Source organism: Lampetra fluviatilis, chromosome 20, assembly GCF_964198595.1.
Source record: "Lampetra fluviatilis chromosome 20, kcLamFluv1.1, whole genome shotgun sequence".
Lineage (NCBI taxonomy): Eukaryota > Metazoa > Chordata > Hyperoartia > Petromyzontiformes > Petromyzontidae > Lampetra > Lampetra fluviatilis.
In genome coordinates, this window is record NC_136294.1 from 10,890,694 (window position 1) to 10,915,013 (window position 24,320).

A 24,320-nucleotide genomic window follows, 5' to 3' on the forward strand; every position below is an offset into this window, starting at 1 on the left:
AACGTTGAGTTTTATAAGGGCACCACGGGGTGACCAGCCCCTCCCCACCCAGCCCCTCCCTGCACGACGGACACAATAATCCCCTGTGGGCTGGTGTAACCAGGAGGTTCCTACCAGTATAAATGTATGGTAAAGCCACCACCACCCGACACAGCCAACTAGTACGGGTTGTCACTTAAACAAAATGTGCCTATAGGTTCCTAGTTCAGCACACCGGTCGTCTCCAATACACCGGTGGGCTGAACGAGTAACTAATTGGGACGTTTTGTTGACGCGACAAACCTCACTGATTGTCTGCGTCGGTTGGTGGTTGGGTTTACGACACATTAACATTTGGACGTATTGCCGGTACACCGGCAGAAGAAAAGCAAATTTTCAGTATTGATTATATTATCTATTTCCCCGCTCTTCACAACCCCGGTCGTACAATCTTGTGGGGTGGTTGGTGGTGCTTCGTCAAAATGAGTTCCCGTGATTTCGCATCAGTCGGGAAGACGAACGTTGACGAACAGCTGAACACGAAGCTTCACGGTCTGTTGCCGTAATAACAGCACCCAGCCCTGATGACAATCGGCTGGCTCCGTGGTTCAAAAGGCAACGATTTGACTCCTCGTGCCCAAGACCTGGTTCGCTCGGTTCCTCGATTCATTTCCGGAATCAAATTCTTGGCACACGGTGGCAACGGCAGACTTATGAGCAGTGCCGGTTTATCCTAATAGCAAAAGTAGCTGCATATGCCTCAGGACCCGCTATCAATTCCGGTCCAGTGATTCTGCACTTGCTCTATTACTATAGTACTATACTCTCTTCAACTTTAAGGAACGACCGGGTAAATTTCGATTTAAAGCTTTCGTGACTGCAGGGATTCATCTTCTTGGTTCTTTCGGTAAAGTCACGTAGAATGTAAATAATAAAATAATAAAAATAAAACATAATAAAATAATTTTCACGACATTTCGGCCACAACGCAAGCAGCCGTCCTCAGGTGAAGAACAGGTCTGTCGAGAAGACAGAGTCTGAATGACAACCCCAGGCTTGGAGCGTCTTTTTTAAGCTGGGTTGGAGGGGGGGAGAGAGCGCCTTGACAAAAGAATTTGCATATTAAGAGGAATTTAGCATATTTATGGCAAATGCAGATATGCGATTAGTACTACTTGTGAAATGCGTAGGAGGTTTGGCGAGGGGTTTTAAGTCATTATGCCCGTGCATTATGCAGGATTAGCAGCATCAAAGGGAGGGGGTAGGGGTAGCATTAATAAAGAGAAGGAATGTTAATAGTATGTATCTGCAGTAACTAAACCACCACGTAAACAACTAAAGTAGAAACTACATAGTATCATCAGTATACTAAATATACTCTTCAATAAGCTGAGCTACTAACAGTACGTAATACATTACAATTCTACATCGCAAAAAATATAATATGCTTCCAGCTAAACTTTATTATCTTACATCACACGGGTATACCCCGTACTATATACTGCCATAGACAAACCCAACATTAAATTATATACTGTATTATTATAATACACCACTCTATACCTTATACATTGTAATATTACACTATGTATTATTCTACCTACCCTACTGTATATCACACTGCTGTATATTCACTATACAATTACGATACTATATATTACTTTTTACATTGTATAAAAATTACAATTGTATACTATTTATTATTATACAATCAGCTGTACACTATACCATTGACCGTCGCGTGAAAGATACTAAGAGAAAGCAACGAAATATGTCAGTGGGAGAGTGGTGGTAGGAAACTTGCAGCGGAGCAAAGAATCCATTCCCTGCGGAGAATACAAGATATATAGTCAATGCCAGTGAGTGGACTGCGGTCCGAAAGTCACCGTAAACGTGAACACAATCAGTTAAGATCCGAAATGGTTTATTACGTACTTCCAATGATTGCTGAGCCAGAATCCATCTTCTCGGTTGAAATTGTCTCTGTGTTTGTATATGTGGATCGCCTCATGAACGAATCTCTCATGGTAGCCAGATGGCTTGCAGAGAACCTCTGTCTTGGAAAAGTCAATATCATGTGAGCCCACTGAATTGTAACAGTGATCTGCCACGGCTGAGGTGTTTGTCCTACCGTGTTTCAAGTCTGCTTTATGTTCACGGATGCGGTCCGAGACATGTCGTTTGGTTTCTCCAATGTAACTGCTACCACAGAGGCAACTTAGTTTGTAGATGCCAGGGTACTGTATGTCTGGAACCACATCTTTTACAGATGGGACCAGATCACGGATTTTATGTACTGTGTTGAATCGGACCTGGATCTTGTGTTTTATCAGGATTTTGGAGATCTTTTTTTTTGTGACCCCAGCAATGTAGGGTAAGGTGATGGTTTTGAAAGGCTCCTCAACAGGATCCTTCTCGATGCTTGGAGTGATGGCTTTGCGGATTGTATAGTCGGAGTAACCATTAGCCTTAAGAGCTTGGCGTACGTGTTTGAGTTCACTAGCCATGTGTTCCTGGTTGGGAGATGCATTGGGCTCTATGGTATAGAGTCTTGATGAGGAAATTCTTCTGGGATGGATGGTGGTGGGAATCTGGTTTTAGGTAAGCATCCGTATGGGTTTACGACACATTAACATTTGGATGTATTGCCGGTACACCAGTATAAGAAAAGCACATTTTCAGTATTGATTATATTATCTATTTCCCCGCTCTTCACAACCTCAGTCGTACAATCTTGCGGGGTGATTGGTGGTGCTTCATCAAAATGAGTTCCCGTGATGTCGCAGCAGTCGGGAAGACGAACGTTTACGAACAGCTGAACACGAAGCTTCACGGTCTGTTGCCGTAATAACAGCACCCAGCCCTGATGACAATCGGCTGGCTCCGTGGTCCAAAAGGCAACGATTTGACTCCTCGAGTCCTAGACCTGTTTCGCTCGGTTCCTCGATTCATTTCCGGAATCAAATTCTTGGCACACGGTGGCAACGGCAGACTTATGAGCAGTGCCGGATTTTTCTATTAGCAAAAGTAGCTGCATATGGCTCAGGACCCGCACTTTCAAGGGCCCGTGCTAAATGCTTTCAAGCTGTCAATTCCGGTTCAGTGATTCTGCACTTGCTCTATTACTATAGTACTATACTGTCTTCAACTTTAACGAACGATCGGGTGTTTAATGTGATCGATTTGTCGTATTAGCTGGTTGTATAGCAAATGAAAAAAACAATTACTTAACTATGCAAGTAAAAAAATGTGTGTTTTAATATTTACGTGTTTTTATTTTATTTAGGGACCCTTTATAACATTTGCTACAGGCACCGCACTAGCTTTATCCGGCACTGCCGCCTATATGTCCATTTACTCATACTAACCCAAAACCACGTATTTTGTGAATGACACAGCACTTGTGCATTCACAATGGGGTGCAGTGTCACCCTGGCAGCCACTAGAGGCGCTAGCATTCACCGCAATACCTTTGTAGTGACATATGGTCACGTTAATCATTGGAAGGACGTTATTAAACAGTTTAAGTCATAACTGGCTGTGATGTTTCCATCCTACCTTCCGATGTTGGTAGTTATTTTCGACTCCCTGGTTTTACATTAACAGGTTAAATGTCTCACACTAACACAGCCGCCGTCGCTCGTGTCCTCTATGTGGCGGCGGCGGCTCTGCGATCTTACATTGACTTGCTAATCTCTCACAATACAATGGCCACCTCCTCGCCTTCGTCGTCGTGGAGGTAGCTCTCCGATCTTACATTGACATGCAAAATTCTCACTTTAACATCACTAGCCCCGCCCACTTCGTTTATGACCCTTGGGCTACACCCATTTCAAACCTTTAAAACAGCCTGCCTCAGCAGCTTTCCGGCTTTTTTTTCTCCTGATGACGATTGATTGTGTTGCGATCGAAACGTAGTTTTTTGTTGTTTTTGTTATTTTCTTTGAAAATATCTACGTGACTTTACCGAAAGACCCAAAAATAAGTGTTCAAGTTGTTTTTTACGCTGTTAATGAATAGTGTTGTCTCCAAGTTAAGTGTGCGCCTCAATCGAACCCATTACACTTTATAAAAAATAATCTAATCGTAACCCTGAGCTGCGGCTATTCATAACATCCCCACCACGGAGAAGTGCGCATTGTATCACCCCTCGTATTTATGCGCTGTGTAAACCAATACACACCCAAGGTTGGTAGCCCGCTCGACTCACCATGACCAATCTGGAGTCATTAAAATCATTTTTTTTAGTACACTCACTCAATTTAATAACCATTGCTACAGTCTATATTATAGACTGCCCGTACACTCACCAAGCTTAAAAACCAGGCTACAGTCTACATTATAGTCTGCCAGTACACTCACCGAGGTTAAGAACCAGGCTACAGTCGATATTATAGACTGGCAGTACCCACACCCAGAATAATAACCATTGCTACAGTCTACATTATAGTCTGCCAGAACACTCACCAAGCTTAAAAACCAGGCTACAGTCTACATTATAGACTGCCAGTACACTTACTCCGATTAAGAACCAGGCAACAGCATACATTAGTGGGTTTTTATTTTATTTTTGTCACTTTATTTTTAGTATTATTTTTCTATCTACGTGACTTTGCCGAAAGAACCAAAGAATATCATTAAAAACACTTTCTGGAAAGTGAAAAATCGATAGCCTTATGGAGAGTTTGCACCCCCCACCTCTACCATGGGAATGTGGAATTTCCGCTACTAGCTCAGAGCTGCCAGTGTAAATGAGCACTGCCCCATGCTCATTCGAGTATAGGGACACTTGGAATATGTGTAACTCCAGCGTATGTATTTATTGTACATCCCTACTAGGAGAAGGGAAATATTATTTGTTTCTATGCGGTAGCATTTTATGAATTGATTCCATTATCTTGGAGGTGGGTTTTGTGTGTATACACAAACACAGTTATCATCACAAACATTAGACGCCCACCTGCGAAGCAATGACTTGCTAATGTTAGTAAGCAGTGCAACAAGCAAGATGATAAAAAATATACTATGCGTATACTCAAAACTGGAATTGATCAAAGGGTTTTGAAACTCAATGACGCTTTCATCAGACTCAGAATATTTATTTATCCTAGAGAATTCCGATGAGCTATGAAGCTCTTTTTCACAGATGTCCAGTCGGGACGGGTGAGAAAGTTACAACAAATAATACAAGAACACGATAGAGGTGCAAAGTATAGAAAAGTTAAGCAAATCAGGAAAAATAAATACTTAAAAGAGATCAAGTATATAAGTTCAAACTGCATAAGTATTCCTGTAGTGACGTAAATGGTGTCACTAGGGTGTTTCTGCCAGCTACTGTTACAGGAGTGCAACTGTGCGTCTGGAGCCTTTCTCTAGCACAAGAGTAAGTGCGGCACGTCAGCCAGCCCTCAGGGGCATAGTCCTGGTGGTGGCCTCAGAGAGAGGGCAAGTGAGGACGTGGTAGCCTGAGTGGGGCACGTGATGCTCGGTCGGGATCCTTCGGGAAAGGTCTCGAAGGGGGCGTGGCCAAAGGCGGAGCGAGGCCACGCCCAGGAGCATCAAGAGGCGGTACCGGGCGTGTTCTGGGCTCGTCTGTGGAATGAAGCCTGGGTCCCGCGTCTCGTCGTCTCCGGGTCTTCGTCTCGAGTTAACTCGCTACTCACGTAGTGAGCCACATCACCTACTATAGAACCCGAGTTACGTTCAGTGTTACCCGCTAGGGAAGCTGTTAAATAAAAGTGTTGCCTCCTAGTCCAGAGTGTGTGGCTCCGTCTTGAACACTACATACCAATTCCCCTGCTTGGGCAAGAAAGCAAAACAACAGCAAAAACAGTAGCAGACCACACCAAGGTCTCAATACAATTGCACATTATATTTGAACAATGGGTGGGTGAGGGCAGAGTTTTGGAAATGTTTGAGCGAAGAGGTTCTCCATCCGGGGTATCTACAGTACTCATAGAGGCTATGGCTTGCCACCAGCCACATTTACAAATGCGATTCGTAAATTTGATCCTTACCTTTGTATCGATAGTTCAACGCTAATGTGCCACTTTATTGAGGGACTACTGCTGTGTGGTGTTAGCTTGGTTTGGTCTGGGACTGTTTTGTTGTGGGTTTTTTCTGCCTTGCTCAAGCTTGATAAATCGGACTTTTATAAATAAGTTATTTATATTTAGTAACGTGCTTACCTTGTTCTGAATGTTGCACTCCTATTGTTTTTCTGTTTGCTACTGTAACCTGCTGACCCACCCATACTGGACATCTGTGAAAAGAAGAGCTTTATAGCTCATCGGATTCCTCCAGTGTAAATAAACATTCAAATTCAGAGCACTGTTTGTTTATTTATTCTAAGTATTTATTAAATCTCTACCCAGTCTTCCAGAAAAGCCCTCCGCACCCCTGGAGGCCTTCACGTTGTCCCATAGGATGCAGGGACTGGACAGGCTGGACGTGCCACAAGTGGAATGCAGGACAGTATTTTTATTATGACTTAAACAAAAAATATAGCTATATTTGTATTCAATGTCAGTTCATTGGGTTGAATTTACATGAGTAGTTGATATTCTTTGGTTCTTTCGGTAAAGTCACGTAGGTAGAAAAAGAATAGATCACGACGTTTCGATCGCAACACAGCAAGAAAAGACTACTTCAGCAGTTTGTCCCACCTGATGACGATTGCTTGTGTTGCGATCGAAACGTCGTGATCAATTTTTTTTCTACTTACGTGACTTGACCGAAAGAACCAGAGAGTATGGATTCCTGCAGTCACGAAAGCTTCAAATCAATATTGAGTATATGATGCCGCAAACTACACATCTAAAGCCATGAAGGCGTGCCAACCCTTGCGGTTGTAGGGAGAGAGCCGTACTGAATCGGCGCAGGAAGCAGTTTTGTGGTTTCTCCTTGAGGGTCGTTAGTCATTGTGACAAGTAGAATCTGTAAAGTCGAAACTATATATTTAAACTAAAACGTTTTTATTTTATTTTACCAGGTAAGGCCCACTGAGCTGTGTAGCCTTATTTCAGAGCCGACCTAGGGGCCGTCCATAAATTACGTCACGCGATTTTGGACGATTTTTGACCCCCCCCCCACCCCCCCTAGTCACACGGCGTCACAAAAAATCACTCCCCCCCTCAAATATGACGTCACAAAGTTTTGCCCCCCCCCCAAAATAAATAAAACATGCTTCAAATCGCTTTAAACTATTGTCATTGTAGTGCGTATTTAATGTGGCGCTGCACTCTGATGTTGTAAGAGAAAACATTTATAAAAGTATATTTAATTAAGTAGAACGTGTTGTCTATATTTATTTAAAGTTGCGCATTTTGATGTGATGTCACATTTCTCACCCCCCCCCCTCGTCACACATCGTCACAAATGTCTGACCCCCCCCCTCCCCCAGGTGCGTGACGTCATTTATGGACGGCCCCTTAGCCACAAATGATAGCTAAACGAAGTGGCTTATCACGTGGAAAGTTATAGCAGCCAAACACTCCAACGAATGTTTCTAAATGGGGAGGGAAAACGCCAGAGAATCCTGAGAAAATCCATGCGGCTACGGGGAGAGAGAGACACGCAAACTCTAAATATACAGCAGCAGGCGTCAGGGTTGGGATCGAACCCATGACTTCCTATATACCAGGCCAGGGAGGTAACATCTCGCCACCGTGGCGCTCATCTGTATGTATTTTGAACTTTTTTCGCACCGTACGTAGCCGACCGTGATAATCGGCGGTGTCTCATAATGATCTGTTCTTCTCTGTGCCACGACAATGAGACGATTTTCAATGAAACACACAACACTCTCAAAACACTGTGCCTCCAACATTGCCTTCTTTCCCTTTTTGCGAATGGGTAGAGGGTTATTGGATAACAATTCTAATTTCATTTTCCTACACGCATGTATGCAGACAAGTGGATACGTCAATGCTATAACTAATGTAAGATGAATGCAGTGCTAACTTTGAGTTTCAACTAAACATTGTTATTTTATGATTTAATATTGTGGCAGGTACACCGCACACCCACGTTCGTCGACCGGCAGGTCACGTGTGGTGAGGTGCGAGCATTCTCACCTCTTCCAAGGCGTCTCGTCAGTGTGGACGAGTCGTTAAAAATGTCCCTCTAGAAGGGGGCTATCTGGATGCGCTTCCATCAGAAACAACAGCAAGGGAACTGCAGGGCTGCACTTTTACCCTCTGAACGTTACAAAATAACTGCAGTGTACAGTGCAGTAATATATATCCACGCAAAGACGCACCAATTCATAATTAAAAATTAAGTCCTATGCTCGTGATGAATGCCAAGAATTGTGAGCGTGAGAACTGGTTATTTTTTGTGTGTGTTGTATATGTAGAAAGCACAGTCCATACTATAAAAGGTTTAGTTATGACTGCAGTCATTGGAGGCACTACTTTGTGGCATGCCTAAGTGCTTATTTATGTTAAGATAACATGAAGTAAAAAATTTGAATAGTTGATGTGACCATTGCTGAGGTTTGCCTGTCAGATCAAATATTAGTACAACCCCCCTCTTTAGAGCATGGAGGGCACTTTGTGAATGTACTTAGCAAAATCAAATGACATGAATTCAACCCTGCTCATTTCCCACCTCCTACGTTTCATAATAATCAGGTGGCAGGGCAATCAGAGTTTATAATGTATCAAGCCACACATCCAGTAACACCGAGATTCTGCATTCACAACCCAGCAATTCAGTGAATATAATGGGCCATCAGGTATAGTGAATGTGATGGTCTCAGTCCACTCACGAATGACCGCACACAAAAATCCATCATTTCCAGTACACTTCAATTTTTACGTAATTTGGCTTCGTTCAGCACTGTGGGATCATGATATACAGGTTAATGACTGCTTCATATATGACACTTATTCTATAATTGATGGCAAGGAACTATTTACAGCATGAAGGAACACAGTCTGGTTTTGGTTGAGAGGTCTACTGAAGTGACTCCAGAAGTAGTTCTGTTGTGTCATCTTCTGGAGCCGTCTCTTGAACTTAAGTATGCTCTGTTAACCTGAGCGTGTTGTGGAAGGGCATTTGTTCACTCCGTGAAAATATTTTTTTTGAAATCTAACTTTTTATTGAAAGACCCTGAATATCAAGTGATGTCCGGTATTTCATGTTGTGGTAAACCTATTGACCGTTAAACACCTCGTTTGTCAGTTGTGAAATCTCCCTTATAGGACCCTGCTGTACTCGTGCTCTGCATTGATGTTTATTCTTTTGTTGTTGCTGCTATGCTCAAGCACCACGGATCTCCCTTGTAAAATAGCGAGGTAACTGGTTAAATGGGACCATCATCCGTGCAAGAAATCAACATGAACTCAACACGTCTTCATATGGCTGATATAGATGCAGAGCAATAGCTACAATTTCACATTCAGGTGGTAAAGTCAGACCACTTCGTCACAAGCAGATGAGGATATTGCCGTGATGTCTCATTCGTATTTGTGGATCGGGCATTCTGGATGACCACAGTCGCACCGTGGATAGCTTTTAATTTTCAATTTGTGCATCAGGTATCTACTGTCATGGTTTGTGCAGTGGATGCGGTTTAGGGTGGACCATGAGCTTCGTGGAAGATCAAACCCAGGGTCTTTCACAAGGTGTTTTTGTGAGTACTTTTGGAATCCATTCAGCTCTCCAACCTTCATCGTGGTTAAACTCACATTGTTTACAGTTAAGCACATGTGTCCAAAATTACTTGGCATGATTTCAAGCGATGACGAGAAACGTTATTGAGGTCCATACTCTTTGGTTCTTTCGTTAAAGTCACATAGGTATAAAATAACATAAATCACGACGTTTCGGGCGCAACACAAGCGTCCATCATCAGCTAGGAAAGCATGGTCTGCTGCTGAGGCAGGCTGTTTTAAAATGTTTGAAATGGGTGTAGCTCAAGGGTCATAAAGAAGTGGGCGGGGCTAGTGATGTTAATGTGAGAAATTAGCATGTACCTGTAGAAAAGAAGGAGAGCGGCCTCCTCGACGAGGGAGTGCAACCCAACGGGTGTAATCCAAAGGGCCTGTGAGCATGAGAGTGCAATCCAAAGGCATGAGAGTGCAATGCAACGGACATGTGAGCATGAGAGATCTACGACAGAGGCATAGAGAGACACACAGATAGTTGAAATAACAGCTGACATAGGCAGGTAGGACGGAAACATCACAGTCACTTAAGACTTTACCTGGTTAATAACGTCCTTACAATAATTGCTCAGTTTGTACCCATCCTCTCGGTTGAAGTTGTGTCTGTGTTTATATATCTGGATGGCTTCATGAACAAATCTCTGAAGGTAGCCGGTAGGTTTGCAGAGTACCTCCGTCTTGGAAAAATCAATTTCGTGTGAGCCCACAGCGTTTAAACAGGTCCTATTGATTGAGGCGACTCTTTTCCTCGATCAACAGGACATCCTGGAGGGTCACAGCGCTGTGGGGGATGGGTGGGAGATGGGTGGGAGAAATGTTTAACAGCATAAGTAGCTAGGGTGTTGGGGTCGACTTGAGGGTTCCAGTGACACACCGCATTGCAGTGTTCAGTTGGACATCAACAAGTCGAGTGTGACTACTTCTAGTCCATACTGGTGCACAGTACTCTGCTACAAAATACACAAGTGTCATCATTGATGTCCGTAGCACTGCTGCTGATGCCCTTCAGCTTGTGCTTGCCAGTTTCTGGACTAGGTTGATCCTTGTTTTGGTCTTGGCGGCTTCCTTTTACAGGTGGTCGTGGAAGGTTAGCGTACGGTCCAGCTTCACTCTGATATAGGTTAGAGTGGGGTCGTGTCGCACAGTGTTGCCACAGAGCATGCTTGGCGCTCCTATTATATATCAAGATGAAATGCAGTTGTTTTATGTGGCTTTGGCATGAGCGTCCATTTCTATAAGTATTCCCCCATGGTGTTTAGGTCTTGGTTCAGAGCGGATTCCATTTCGTTGAAAGTGGCTGTTTGCGTTTCCAGGATAAGGCCATCTGCATATCTTATCTTTTATATATAAAAGGGAAATTTGTGAATGTGTCTGGTCAAAATGTTTAGCGTACTTCCCGACATGCAACAAACTTGAAATTTACCATGTGGGTACTTTCCAGACTGTACACCATGCAAAAATTATAAAAATAGAATTTTGTCTTTTTTTCGGGGGGGGCGCAATAATGCATATATTTTGCACGGCAAGTGAGCTGTGACGTCACATCTGTCATGTCACCCCGGCCACCCGAGTTCGATTCCTGCTCACGGCCACCACCGGTGACGATTATTTGAACCGGTCCTGGGCCTCCCCTAGGTCGACTCAGCCTCAAACGAGTAACTGGTGTGTGAAGTTGTGAACATCGCCACTGGGGGGCCAAAGGCGGCCGGGCGTGGTGCTGGCCACCCACCCCTCGTACAGGTATAGATTTGCGTGACCCGGTCAGCAGCATGTCGCTGGCTTGAATTGCATGGCCACGAGTACCGAACCTTGTGCCCATCCATTGTTGAGGAACCGGGGTGAGCTGGATTTGTCGCCCATATAGAAACGCCATCATGTATCGCTCAACGTCATCCACATCAAGCGTATTGTTTAGAGGCAAAGGGAATGGTCCTTGCAAGCTTCAACATGAAGTCCTTCATCCAAAACTGCGCATGTTCACGCAAGACTGCTGGGATTTATTCTGGAATCCGGCCTCGGATGTGCGTCGCAAGGGCCGGAGTCGCGTGCTTGTTCTTGAGGGATCACTGCCTCGACGATGGGGGCTGATTCTCCGGGGGAAGAGGAGGATGATGATGCGTGCCAGGAGCGATATCGGGCCTTTAAGCTTCCCGGGTCGTGGGTACGGCTAACAGAAGCGACTCCACATGCCCCCCCCCCGCTAGCTGCTCGCCGCTGAAGGTATACTGCCTCCTTTAGAATGCAGTTCTTACCGCAGGGTGCGCATGCGCTGTGCGAGCCTCTGGTGGTGAAAAAAACCTACACAGATCAGTCTCTCTTCATGCAAATCATAGCCCCCCCTCCTCCCTCCACCCCCCCACTCCTCCCTCCACCCCCCTCCCTCCACCCCCCTCCTCCCTCCACCACCCCGTACCGCCGTTCCCCACACCCCCCATCCCCCAAACCCCCCCCCTCCATCCTTTCCAACCCGTTCGTGGGAGGGGAGATTCATCATTAATTTGCACAAAATCACACCCAGATCTGTGATGCGCAAAGCACACACCACACACACGCACACACTTGTGAAGAGGTGGGCGCATGTGTGCCGCTCACATGGGCCATCGGTTGTGTCGCGAATTCTTCCCCTGCCGCAAATTCTTCCCCTGCCGCATGCCCTCCGTGTGCGTGTGCATGTGATGTACGGAATTGTGGGTAGTGCCCGGCAAACACGGCACGTTGTACTAACGTTGGGGCCCACGCTGTTCTCACGGGTTCCAACCACGTTCACAACCGTTGCCCGTTTGCTGGGCGGTGGCCGTGGTTCTTGGTGCACTGCGCTACGATCCTAGCAACCTGGGCTTTCATTCCAGGCCATGTAACGAGCCCCGTTGGCAATTTGTGTCTGACAAATGGAAAGCTAAGCCGTAAATGAATATAGTGTGTGGGAACAACAGCAGCGGGGAGAACAGAGCGGTTCCTTTGCCTGTAAGATCAATTGTTCACCAGCATCGATTCTTGCAAGCCTGACTGCTGATGCGGCACCGCGTGTCGAAACCAGCCCAGAGTTTTGCTCATCTTGAATCGGTGCTGCTGAAATGATGCACTCCCCCAGAAGGCCATGCAGCTGATGGGTTACGTAAGAAATCATGTTGTTGTTTTTTTTCCAGTGGACAGACGGATTATATGTGAAGAAGACATCGTCGCGTTATTTGTGTTGTACTCTCTACAACGCAATGTATGTTGAACTTCTTTCGCACCGTACGTAGCCAAGCGCGCTCATCGGAGGACAACAACTAGATGGGTGCATGCGCGTTCGTACCAGTGGCATTTTTAAATAGCTCGCAAATGTAATTGCAAGCTGCAATAACAATTTGTGTCTTCCGGATAAACCGGCCACCGCCATTACAATGTGGAATTTCAATTAGCGGCTCATGGCGAGCAATTATGGATGAGCACTGCCCTTTGGTGAATTGAGCAGGGAGGAACTAAATTGGCTATGCTAGCACAAATACATATACACACCATCGGTTTTGCATGATTAAGTCGACATTTATATGGTTATATAAGGTGGTGACGGTCAGAAGGCTTTAATGATTACATCTTAAAACTGCATTTTCTTGCTAAGCTGCATTGCCAAAATAAATTATTGGGTAATGTCTCAAATATATGGTTTACCTTGTATTTCTTGAGTTAATGATAATAACGTTTTGCTTGCAAAAAAAGCAATCGTCTACTTATTACGCATCAGGTGTAACTGCCTGCTGGCCAGACTTACAAAGCATTGGATCGTAAAGTAGTGTAAAGTTTTAAGTTATTATTCCTGAAATTTTCTTCTGTTTTATGACCATGGCAGCCAGCCACATAGTTTCGGAAGTAATTTAGTTTGTGAATTTTAAATATATTTCAGTACGAAGGCAAATCCTGTACATCAAGAGTATTAAACACATTAATGGCACAAACATCCATTCACTATTTATTTTCTCTGCAGCAATAACTGTTCAAAAGTGCATGCCACCAAAATATACAATTAACGTTTATACAAATTTGCTTTTATTTTTGTCGAGCCAGATTACAGTTTGCAAGTTGTTGAAACGCCTATGGCTTGCTGATGAGGATGAATTTCCTGAAACCAGTCCAAATGTATCGTGTTGGGTCTTTCTTTAAAGTCACGTAGATAGAAAAAAAAACCTGACTCCCACCACCATCCATCTCAGAAGAATTCCCTCATCAAAACTCTGCACCATAGAGCTCAATGTATTTCCAACTGTCATCACCTAGCCAGTGAACTGGAACACGTACACCAACCCTCAAGATGGATGGATATTCAGACCACATAATCTGTTAAGCTATCATCCCAACCATTGGGAAAGAACCATCTGAGGACCCAATCAAAACCATCACCTTGCCATACATAGCAGGGGTCACCAAAAATATTTCCAACATCATGAGCAAACACAAGTTCCAGGTTCGAATTAACACAGTACATAAAATTCGTGATCTGATCCCATCTGTGAAGGATGTGATCCCTGACATGCAATACCCCGGCATCTACAAACTAAGCTGATCATTGCTTTAATGCGGTGGGCTCACACAATTTTTATTTCTCCAAGACGAAGGTACTCTGCAAACCCTGGCTGTCAACAAACATTCGTTCATGAAGCCACCCACTAACACAGTCGCCGTCGCTCGTGACCTCGAGGTGGCGGCAGATCTGCGATCTTACATTGACATGCTAATCTCTCACAATACAATGGCCACCTCCGCGCTTTCATCGTGGAGGTAGCTCTGCGATCTTACATTGACATGCAAATTTCTCACTTTAACATCACTAGCCCCGCCCACTTCGTTTATGACAACTTGGGCTCTGACCCATTTCAAACCTTTAAAACAGCCTGCCTCAGCAGCTTCCCCCCTCTTTTTTCCTGATGACGATTGCTTGTGTTGCGATCGAAACGTCGTGATATTTTAATTATTTTTTATTCACTTTATTTCCATTTCTTTTATTTTATTGTTATTCTTTTTTTTATCTACGTGACTTTACCGAAAGACACAAAGAATATGAATTCCTGCAGTCACGAAAGCTTTAAGTCACGGTAAAAAGAGTGTTGACCTTGGATGCCTGACAGTCACAATGTAAAATGTCTTTTGAATGTCTTCTTATATGTAGCCATACACAATGTGCAATTTGTATTTACACATTGCATGCCAGAATATTCCTCCATATCTGTATAATGCTCAATTTAATCCTGGTCACACCCAGGCACAAGGAATACCTCCCTATCCCACTGCACACGTACAGACATCCATACAGACACACCCACTGCCAACCACACACAGCTCTTCCCTTAATCTTTCCCCCTGTCCACACACACAAAAGCCCCACATCCAGCACGACGCAGATGATCAGGGCGAGTGCTGTAAGCAAGGACCTATTAGCACTTGCCCTGACAGTGTGCCAAGCTAGTTAATTCAATGCAGCACACACAGAGAGACCAGCCTCACCTCCAGATTCATATTCACATGCATTAAAAATGACAAATATTCCCCATTTAGGACTCATAGACTGTCTCATAGACTACAGGGGAAAGTGCATTTAGGAAGCACCACACCCGGCCACCTTTGTCTCCCCATTACTGTTGTGCACTCACAAGATCAGATATTAATTTAAGGCTGATTCAATCTAGAGGAGGACCAGGTCAGGTTCGGATGCCACTTACCGCTGTTGCACATTCATGCGTACACTTACATGGGAAACAAATATCCCCCGTGTAACCTTGTGCTGCCTTTTGGGGTCATTGTTGTTAGAGAGCACCTACTAAGGCCAGGACTGTGCATGAGGAGGTGGTGTGAACAGCTACACACACATCCAACCTTTGTCTCCTCGGTGCTGATGTTTACATGAAGCACCGGGCATTTATTTAAGGCGGAGTAAAATGACGGGAGGTCCGGGACCAGATCAGGTATCACTGACGATAGCCATGGCTCGGACTCGAGCTCAGGTCATCGGATTGCTAACAAAGAGCAAAACATCCCCCACAGAGCCTTTGACAGACTGTTGGAGCAAGCGCTGTTAGCGAGCACCTATTAAGTTCCAGAACGGCACACGGGTGACTACACACCATGTATGTATGTTGAACTTCTTCCGCATCGTACGTAGCCAAACCATGCTAATCGGAGGTGCGGGGGAAGGACATCAGCACGATAAACTAATTTAAGGCTGAGTCGACCGAGGGGAGGCCCAGAACCGGCTCACATGTAACGCACACAACGCACGCAGCCAGCATCAGCTCCTCATCTCTATGCACAGGCACACAGCTCGTGCCCCACCCCAATGCACACACAGCCCCATCCGCACCTCCCCATCCATCCCCACGAGCAGAGCAGACATACACGCGCGCAGCCGTGCCACTATAAAGGGGTGAGGCTGAGTGAGAAAGGATCCGATCCCGCATCCAGCAACGTCCGCTCCCACTCGCAGGACCAACATCTTCCCCCAAGGTGAGACGCCTTGACCCGTAGTCATTCCTCCACGGCCATTCGTTCCTTCATTCATATGTTCCTGTGTTCGTGCATTCATTCTCCGGACAGTCGGTGCCAGAGCTCAAGATATTGACAGTCATACGTGATCGTGGTGCATGCCAATTCCCCTATAATTGGCGTGTTGCAAAACGGTATGCATACGAATGCATAATTTTGTTTGTATTTAACAGTGTATTTTGTTACGGATTGATTTCATTGAGATTGAATATATAATGTGCGCTGTTTGGTTGTAGGAACATGAAAGGTCATCCCTGCGCATAGCGGCAACGGCAATGCAGGGATGAAGGTTATTCTAATTCAGGCTATTGTTAGGGTTGGGGGTGAATTGCTCTCACAGTGGTTATTCTTTGGAACAATGTTTGCAAATATGATGGTGATAATATATCTTGTGCAGTATATGGTTTCCTATATGTGGATAGCAAACAACCATATGTAGAATTATTTACATATTGGTATCTAATTAAGAGTATATGATGCATTCGGTACTAATTCCTCGACGTGTAAAAAAAATTCAGTTATATTTTGATATATATAATTTACAGTGTCACATACATAATTTACAGTATAAAATATATACATATAGCGCGTATTTTTGTTTATATAGTGCAAAATATGGCGTCATTGCGTGTAGAGTGGTAGCGATTAAACTGTTAGCGCACTCTTTCTTGGACAACTCATCAAGCTGAGAATTTAATTCCTGACCATGGCCAACATCGGTGGCAAGTGTTATCTGAACCTGCCCCGACCCACCTGGTTCCATCGCGTTTCACCATTCAATAATAACGACCAGTGCGGAGAAGTATGGTCATACAACATCCACGAACAACACCCGGGTGGTAAGGCCCTATCCAACAGTGCACTGACAAAGGGTTGAGCGTAATTACTAATTTAATTGACAATAGGTTTTTTCCCCTTTTTTCTGTTTGCATTCTGACCACAATCATCGTGGTTAATGCAGACATGATTTCTTGCAAAAGGTTTCAGTTTGGTGTTTTAACATCTTAACACCTGTTTTGTTGCCAGAAAAAAGGGGAAAACCCTATTATCATATTTTGGTACTGGCAATGGAGGTCCCATGCTACTATTTGAATTGTTCATAATTGACATTATTCATCATTGTCACGCACCTGAATTGCAAACTGCCTCGCGCATGGAATGTACTCATTCGTGTTTTTATATGTTACCATTCTTAAAGTCATCCTCACTGTGTTCACCACCGCCATCATCATCATCAAACCGTTAATGTCCATTGGAAGGACGCTCGAATGCCGGTGCGACCTGCCGCCCCTCTCGGCGTCTGTGCCTCCCTATGCAATGCCCACAGCGCGTTGCGCTCCTTGTTTAGCAGCGGACTCGAGGTGCACGCTCAGAACGTGAAATCTCTACCCCTCCACGCCCACTGCTGCCACTGCTGCTGTCTCTCTGCTCCTCCCCTGCCTCTCTGCAGTGCTTCGGTGGTGGCTGGCCCGTTTTTTATTATCGTTGTTATTAATGCCGCTGGATTACGGCACCCGCGGTGCAGGTGACAGGGGCTGCTATTTTGTTGGTGGTCAATGTTCACTCGCCACTGAGCTGGTTTTGCTCAAGGTCGATGGTTAGATTCCTCGAACGGCCCTCGAATATCTGCAGATAATTAGCTTAGTCCACTGAAACAAACATGGGGGGAGGAGGAGGAGGTCAAATAATGAAATGAAATATTATGATTACTTTTCATTCGGACTCTTATTTACGTGGGGTTAAAATCCAACTTACGGATCGGGCCAATTGTCAGAATCAGGGATTAGTGCTCCGGTTCGAGGTTGGTGGCGTTTGATCCTGGTTAGTGTGAAGGGTGCCCCGTGAGGATTGGTGAGCATTTGAGTCAGAAATCAGAGCAGGTGTTGGGCATTCGGGTTTGGGTTACGAATACAGTTTTGCAGTGTTGGAAGTCAGGTAAACAGTCCTATATATATAGCATCAGGGTTAGAGTTGTAACCTAGAAATGGATTGGGTGTTAGGGAAAGGTTTGGCATTAAGATTATAAATTAATTGTGAAGTCTTTTATTAGAAAGAGGGTGAATATTTTAGTTGGGAGAATATGCTTTTAATTATGGACTGGTTATAAAGGGAATGTATTGTACAATCAGGGTTAGCATTGATAAGGTCTGGAAGTGTGGATTCATATTGCATTGTACCTCAGTTTTGCGTATATCAACAGTCTAAAACCGGTTATGTGTAGAATTATGTAGAATGTGGATCATGTACGTATGGTAATAATTTTCTTATTGTAGTGTCCTCTGTTGTGAAGTCTACGGTTAACTCTCTCTCAATCATAATATACCACAGTAGGCCATCGTGTGACAATATCAAATCCCAATATGAAATACTCTAGGTGTAATCTTGATTTGAAGCTTTCGTGACTGCATGAATCCATACTGATTGGTTCTTTCGGTAAAGTCACGTAGGTATAAAATAAAATAAATCACGACGTTTCGATCGCAACACAAGCGGTCGTCTCAGGCGGAAAAAATATAATCCAGCAGGTGTAGTTAAACATCAATAGTAGCCTTCTTGCGTAATACCAAAAAAGCAACACCTTCACATGCTACATAGATATATACAATATCTCAATGGGCGTTCCTCTGGCTAAACAAAGGATGCTGAATCAAATTGCTGACAGGAACGTTAAAAGGCAGTAACTTGACAGCACCTCGACCTCTCTATTTGACCGAAATCGCGGCGCAGTATGCATCGCGTGCTACGTGGACCGGAGGGCGCAATCGTTGTCATCGCTGCGCCGTGAACCTGGGTTCAATTCCCGAGCACGCTCAGTGCAAGTGACACACAATGAACTCTAAACCGCTCCTTGGACACATCACCCTCATCGCTTCACGGTCCCAGACTGACCAGAGTGGTGAAGTATGTCTCGAACCAACTCTCACGATCGACACTGTTGAAAGAAGGCCCTCGTCCAGCAGTGGATCGATTTAGGGATGATTTAAAATTTTAATCATGATTACGCAATCGTATTTTATTACATTGGCTGCATTCAGCCGGGCACAATTGACCGATCGCTGTCTCTGCGTTCAGAATCTCAAAACGAGCACTCTGCAATGTCGACGCTTAACATCCGTCCTCAGGATAGTGACGAGCAATCAATCTAAACAACGCCCTTCTCTGCATGCGTACATCCCATCTGTTAACATTGATCTCTGGGTGACGTCACTCGCTTCAGCGCTCGTGCACGGCTCCTGACGCAACGCAGCAAAGGGGCCCGCGCAGTGGCACAAAGGAGCGTTGGCACCCAGAGCCGGATTTGACACGGCCTTTCTGCGGTCATTAAGACGTACACACGTAGCCAGATGGCGAGGTATTGATGAGAGGATATCATGGAGGTCGGGTGTCAACTACATTATAGTCGAGAGTGTCATGATCTGGCAGAGGGCAGGAAGCGATGGCGAGCTGTGGTGGCATCACCGTCATGACCTGCAGACTTGATTACATTATTTATAATAAAACAAAATTTTACCAGGTAAGGCCCACTGAGCTATGTAGCTCTTTTTTTAGAAGCGACCCGCCCACAAATGATAGCCCAATGAAGTGGCTTATCACATGGAAGTTTATAGCAGCCAAATACTCTAAGTGCGTGTTTCTAAATGTGGAGGGGAAAACCGGAGGACCCGCAGAAAAATTCACGCGAACACGAACAAGGCGTCAGGGTCGGGGTCAAACCCATGACCTCCTGTATACCAGGCGAGGGAGTTAACATCACGCCACTCAGTTGTCCCACGAACTCCTTTGGTCAGCAGGGCATCGTTACTCATCAGGGGATGGCGCTGAAAGATGAGGCCACATCACACTCACCTGTTGTACTCAAAAGTAGATGGTGCTTCCTGACGATCTTTTAAAATCTGGCTTACTCAACTCTAGAATTAGGTAAATGTTAATCATCAGTGCAAGAATGGGCTCAATTACATGAACATATATGATGTGACCCTTCTCTCCATTAAGCTTACATTCCACACTTGTCTTATTCCCTCTTTGCTGTCATCTCTCCTCCCCCTTCCATCCTCTCGTTGCTTGGCTCTCCAGCCTCCCTTCAGTGTCCTTATATCACAGGGGGGGACTGCTAAGATGAATATCTTACTTTTATTCTCTTACTCATATGTCTGCATTCGGCCAGCGTTTGTTTGATGTATCACCGAAGAGCCTGCATAAAAAAAACAAATATGATGGAATTGGTGGATAGTCTGAGAATATAATATCAGCTCACAACACTTGAACATCTAATTTATTGGTGATTAGCTGGATCCAAACACAATATCTTAACTGTGCTGATTTAATGCTCTATCATGGCAATCATGACCCCCCCCCCCCCCCAACTACGAATCTGCCACGTGTCATGCTAACTGCTATGCCCATATCAGTGCCACCGAGTTAGAATTGCTGACATTCGGGGTTAAAATCCTGGACTCCAGTTTGATGGACTTCATCCAGTCACCAGTGATGATGTAAACACCCATCAGCATTCGGTTTTAGACCTCATTCAGTACAGGGCAGCTGTGCAGGTTATTGTTCTTTGTAAGATGAACCGAGAGTGACTCTCTAAAGTGTTCGAGTTTATTTTGTTCAACCAGGGTGGGAACTCAAGACACCAGGGTTAGAGGCTCATTTGCGAGGGTGACCTGGATCACCAAAATGGCAAAAGTAAAACAAATAAAATAATTAAACAGCCTTGAGGTAAATGGAAATTGGAACAAAAAGAATTGTGTCGCCTGAGAAGTTGAAAACATTGCAGACAGAAATCAGTGTTAAACAATAAACTCCCTGTAAGATAAGTCGGCTTGTGCAGATTATTTTTTTAACTGATCATAGTAAAATTTCAAAATAAAATTACAGAAACATTAAACAGATACGGGGGTGACTATTGTACGTAAACAGACAAGGACATATGTCAAATGCAATTGCAAGTAAAGTTTTCATAAATAATTTACAGTTTCGCATCAATTTGTGATTTAAATGGGAGCGTAACCACGGACATTTGCGAGGCGATGGAATTCCAGGTGCTTGGGGCATTAACAGAGAACGAATAAGAACCAGGTGATTTTTCTGTGTTGCCTTAGCACTTCATTGCTGTGGGCATCAACGATTTCGAGGATTTTTATCCTGAATTCACACACTCCTACGCAAGTCCCTGAGATATGCAGATCGCCTTCTTCCAAGTACTCCAAGGTCGATGCTCAGTTCCTGGGGTGATGATGGGGCTTTTGCCACTGTGCAGCTTCCAGACTATTGAACAACGCTGTGCCTTCGCTAATAAGACAACAAGAGTCGTTAGAGCTGTTTAAGTCTAATAATATAGTTTTTCCCCTTTTTCTGGCAACAAAACTGAAACCTTTTTACAAGGATTCATGTCTGCATTAACCACAATACTTGCAGTCAAAATGCAAGGACAATGCATATATTATCATAGTGTGTTTTTAGTTTGCATTTTGACTGCATGTATTGTGGTTAATGCAGACATGAATCCTTGTAAAAAGGTTTCAGTTTTGTTGCCAGAAAAAAGGGGAAAAACCCTATTATTATATTATTGGTACTGGCAAAGGAGGTCTAATGATCTGTTTAAGTCTGTTTTTAAATGTCACCTCTATAAATAGGTCTTTATTCCCGCCTAGTTCTGGGCGTCTACCCTGCAGGCTCTGTTTATGTCCTCTGCTTATTTTACACGGTGGTGCATTGGGATCTACGAATGAAATGCACCTCAACAAATGTAAATTACTATTATTACGTTGGATAGGTAAGGGGTGGAGTTATGTAAGTGAATTAAAGGTGACCTTGGCCCATTGAATCTCCTTCCGAGTTGAATGAGTGTGATAACCGGGTCTTGAATTTAGCATCACAGCGATGAGTAGAATAATCAGTTTGTAAGATAAGGCATGAGGCAGAATGAAAGATAGAATTTGACAAATCCAAAGTGGTTCTAGAGGTTGATTTGTATATGACGTCAGCATCGTCTCGGAGAGGCATCAAGGTGGTTGCGATTAAATATTTCCGCACAGACGATGAGAAACAGGATTCCTTTCTATACAGTCCCCATATTCATTCTTAATTTTTTTCATTCAAATTATAAATGTGAGGTTTGGTGTCGAAATGAAAATCGCCAGATGCCAAGAGGAAAGGTTTTCAATAGTTGTGGCTGCAGAGAGCAGTTACGGAGAGAGTGCAGTGGCTGGGAGCTCATCACGGTCACACATCGTGTCTTGCACAGTAATACCCCAGTTTACATGGCGAATGCGTTCCTGAAAGGCGCGACGACAACTATCGAAACGACATGAATCAAAGCGATTTTTCCCAATCGCCAAAATACTGCACGTGAATAATATATTGTACTCAACAGTGCAGTACATTTCGTAGTTCGTGTGCAGGGTAGTGGTGGGTGGCGGAGGCGAAGGCTGAGAGGCGACGGATAGCGAGAGAGGGCGGACGATGCTGACAGCGACGTAAGTGTGTGGTTGGGTCGACGCAAAAAGTGACGACGTTTTTGCGAGACGGCGTCAAAGAGAGAGACGTAAATCGGGGTATTGCAGAGTTTGCAGTCAGGTGGAGTTTCAAGGTTATTCAGTTTCATGGATGGGTGCATTATTACCTTGCAGTTGAGTTGTAAAGATCCTGGGGAATAGAAAAACACATGTCATTTTTTTTAAAGTAGAACTTCAGAACGAGAGAGATTTGGTGTATTATGTGTACAGATTGAGAACAGAATGGGACCGAGCACAGAACCCAATGGAACACTTTTGCTGATTGGAGTGAAGTCAGAGGAAAGCTTGCCCAGTGTTGCACGTTGTTTTCTACTGTCTGAATTATTTACGAACCAATCTGTAACTTTTTAACTCGGGCCACAATCGAGTTACCTGGTTCTGAGGATGTAATGATCAGTCGTACCAATGTGCTTTAGCCAAGTCTATGCAGACTGCTGAACAGATATTCTCATCGTAAATGTGTCTATATATGTTGTTTGGAACTGGACAGGTAAATGCCAATTTCGAATCAATGGGTATTGAGTTAAAATGTATTGACAAATTAAACATATGGTGTATTGGGAATGCAAGAGCATTGGCACTGCTTTTTTGAAATATCGGCGCAATACAGTCTGTTCCGGCAATATTTTAGGGGTTTCGTTTTTAGAAAGAATTGTTTCTACTTCTCTTAGGCCAAATGTGCAAAAAATAAAATAGAAGAATTAGTGTTGGGGATGTGTGACGTGAGAGATGACTCATCTCAAAGGTATTGGTTATTTGTACGAAATATTCCTTTAAAGCATGATGCATATTCTTTGCACCAGAAATGTCACTCCCATTTAAAACTAGACTCGCAATAGATGTGGGTTGAGTAGTGTAATTCTGAAGGAATTGTATCAGCAGACAAACATTTTTTAGGATTAACTTTGGAACGGTCTCTGGATTGTTTAAAGTATCTCGATTTGGGTTATTTATTTATTTAGCAGTGCACTGATTACAGTTAATTCTAAAACGTCGGGGATGTACAGGAGTTTTTTATTCCCTTGCTATGGCTCATGCTGTGTTTCTTTGTTGGAGTAGGTTGCTTAGCTCAGAAGTTAACCAGGGGTTATATTACTAATCTGCCCTCTGTGTTTCTTAAGGCGGGCATGCATATTCATAAAGTCCAGACATTGTCTGTTTGAAAGCAGACAAGGTGGATTCTATCACACATTTGTAGTAAGGGCTGAAGACCAATTCATTAAATGGATGTTATCAATAATTTGTAGGGTCAACATGTTTTAAAGATGGTATTTGTATTAATATTATTGCTGTTGTTTGTGGTGGCTATGTTTTTACTTTGTTTAGTTGATCCGATTAAAGTGACTGAGCAGTGATCGCTGAGGTTGTTTCGTTAAATGTCTACATCAGAGGCTTTACCTGGCAAGTGTTCAGAAAATAATTTAAATAAATAAATAACGCTATAAGTGTTTAAAATGCGTGGGGTTGGCTTTAGTAGGCAATTTGGATTTAAATCGCTGAGGAGAATCGATTATAAAGCTGAAAGTGGAAGCAAGAGGTCGCAGATCCCATGGATTGCTGTAACATGACCCATCGAAGGATGGTCACATAATGCAAGATGGAAATACTCCTGTGACGATAGCTGGACCTTGAT

At 44.0% G+C, this 24,320-nt stretch overlaps 1 protein-coding gene across 1 annotated transcript in view; it reads left to right on the forward strand.

The window, feature by feature from the left end:
• The first annotated feature begins 15,972 nt into the window (after positions 1-15,972).
• The window catches only part of LOC144937957 (gamma-synuclein-like), a 34,261-nt gene continuing 25,913 nt past the window's right edge, over positions 15,973-24,320 (forward strand). The window contains exon 1 of the mRNA XM_078865607.1: positions 15,973-16,127. The gene's annotated coding sequence lies outside the window, so the exon portion shown is untranslated. The remainder of the gene's footprint in view (positions 16,128-24,320) is intronic.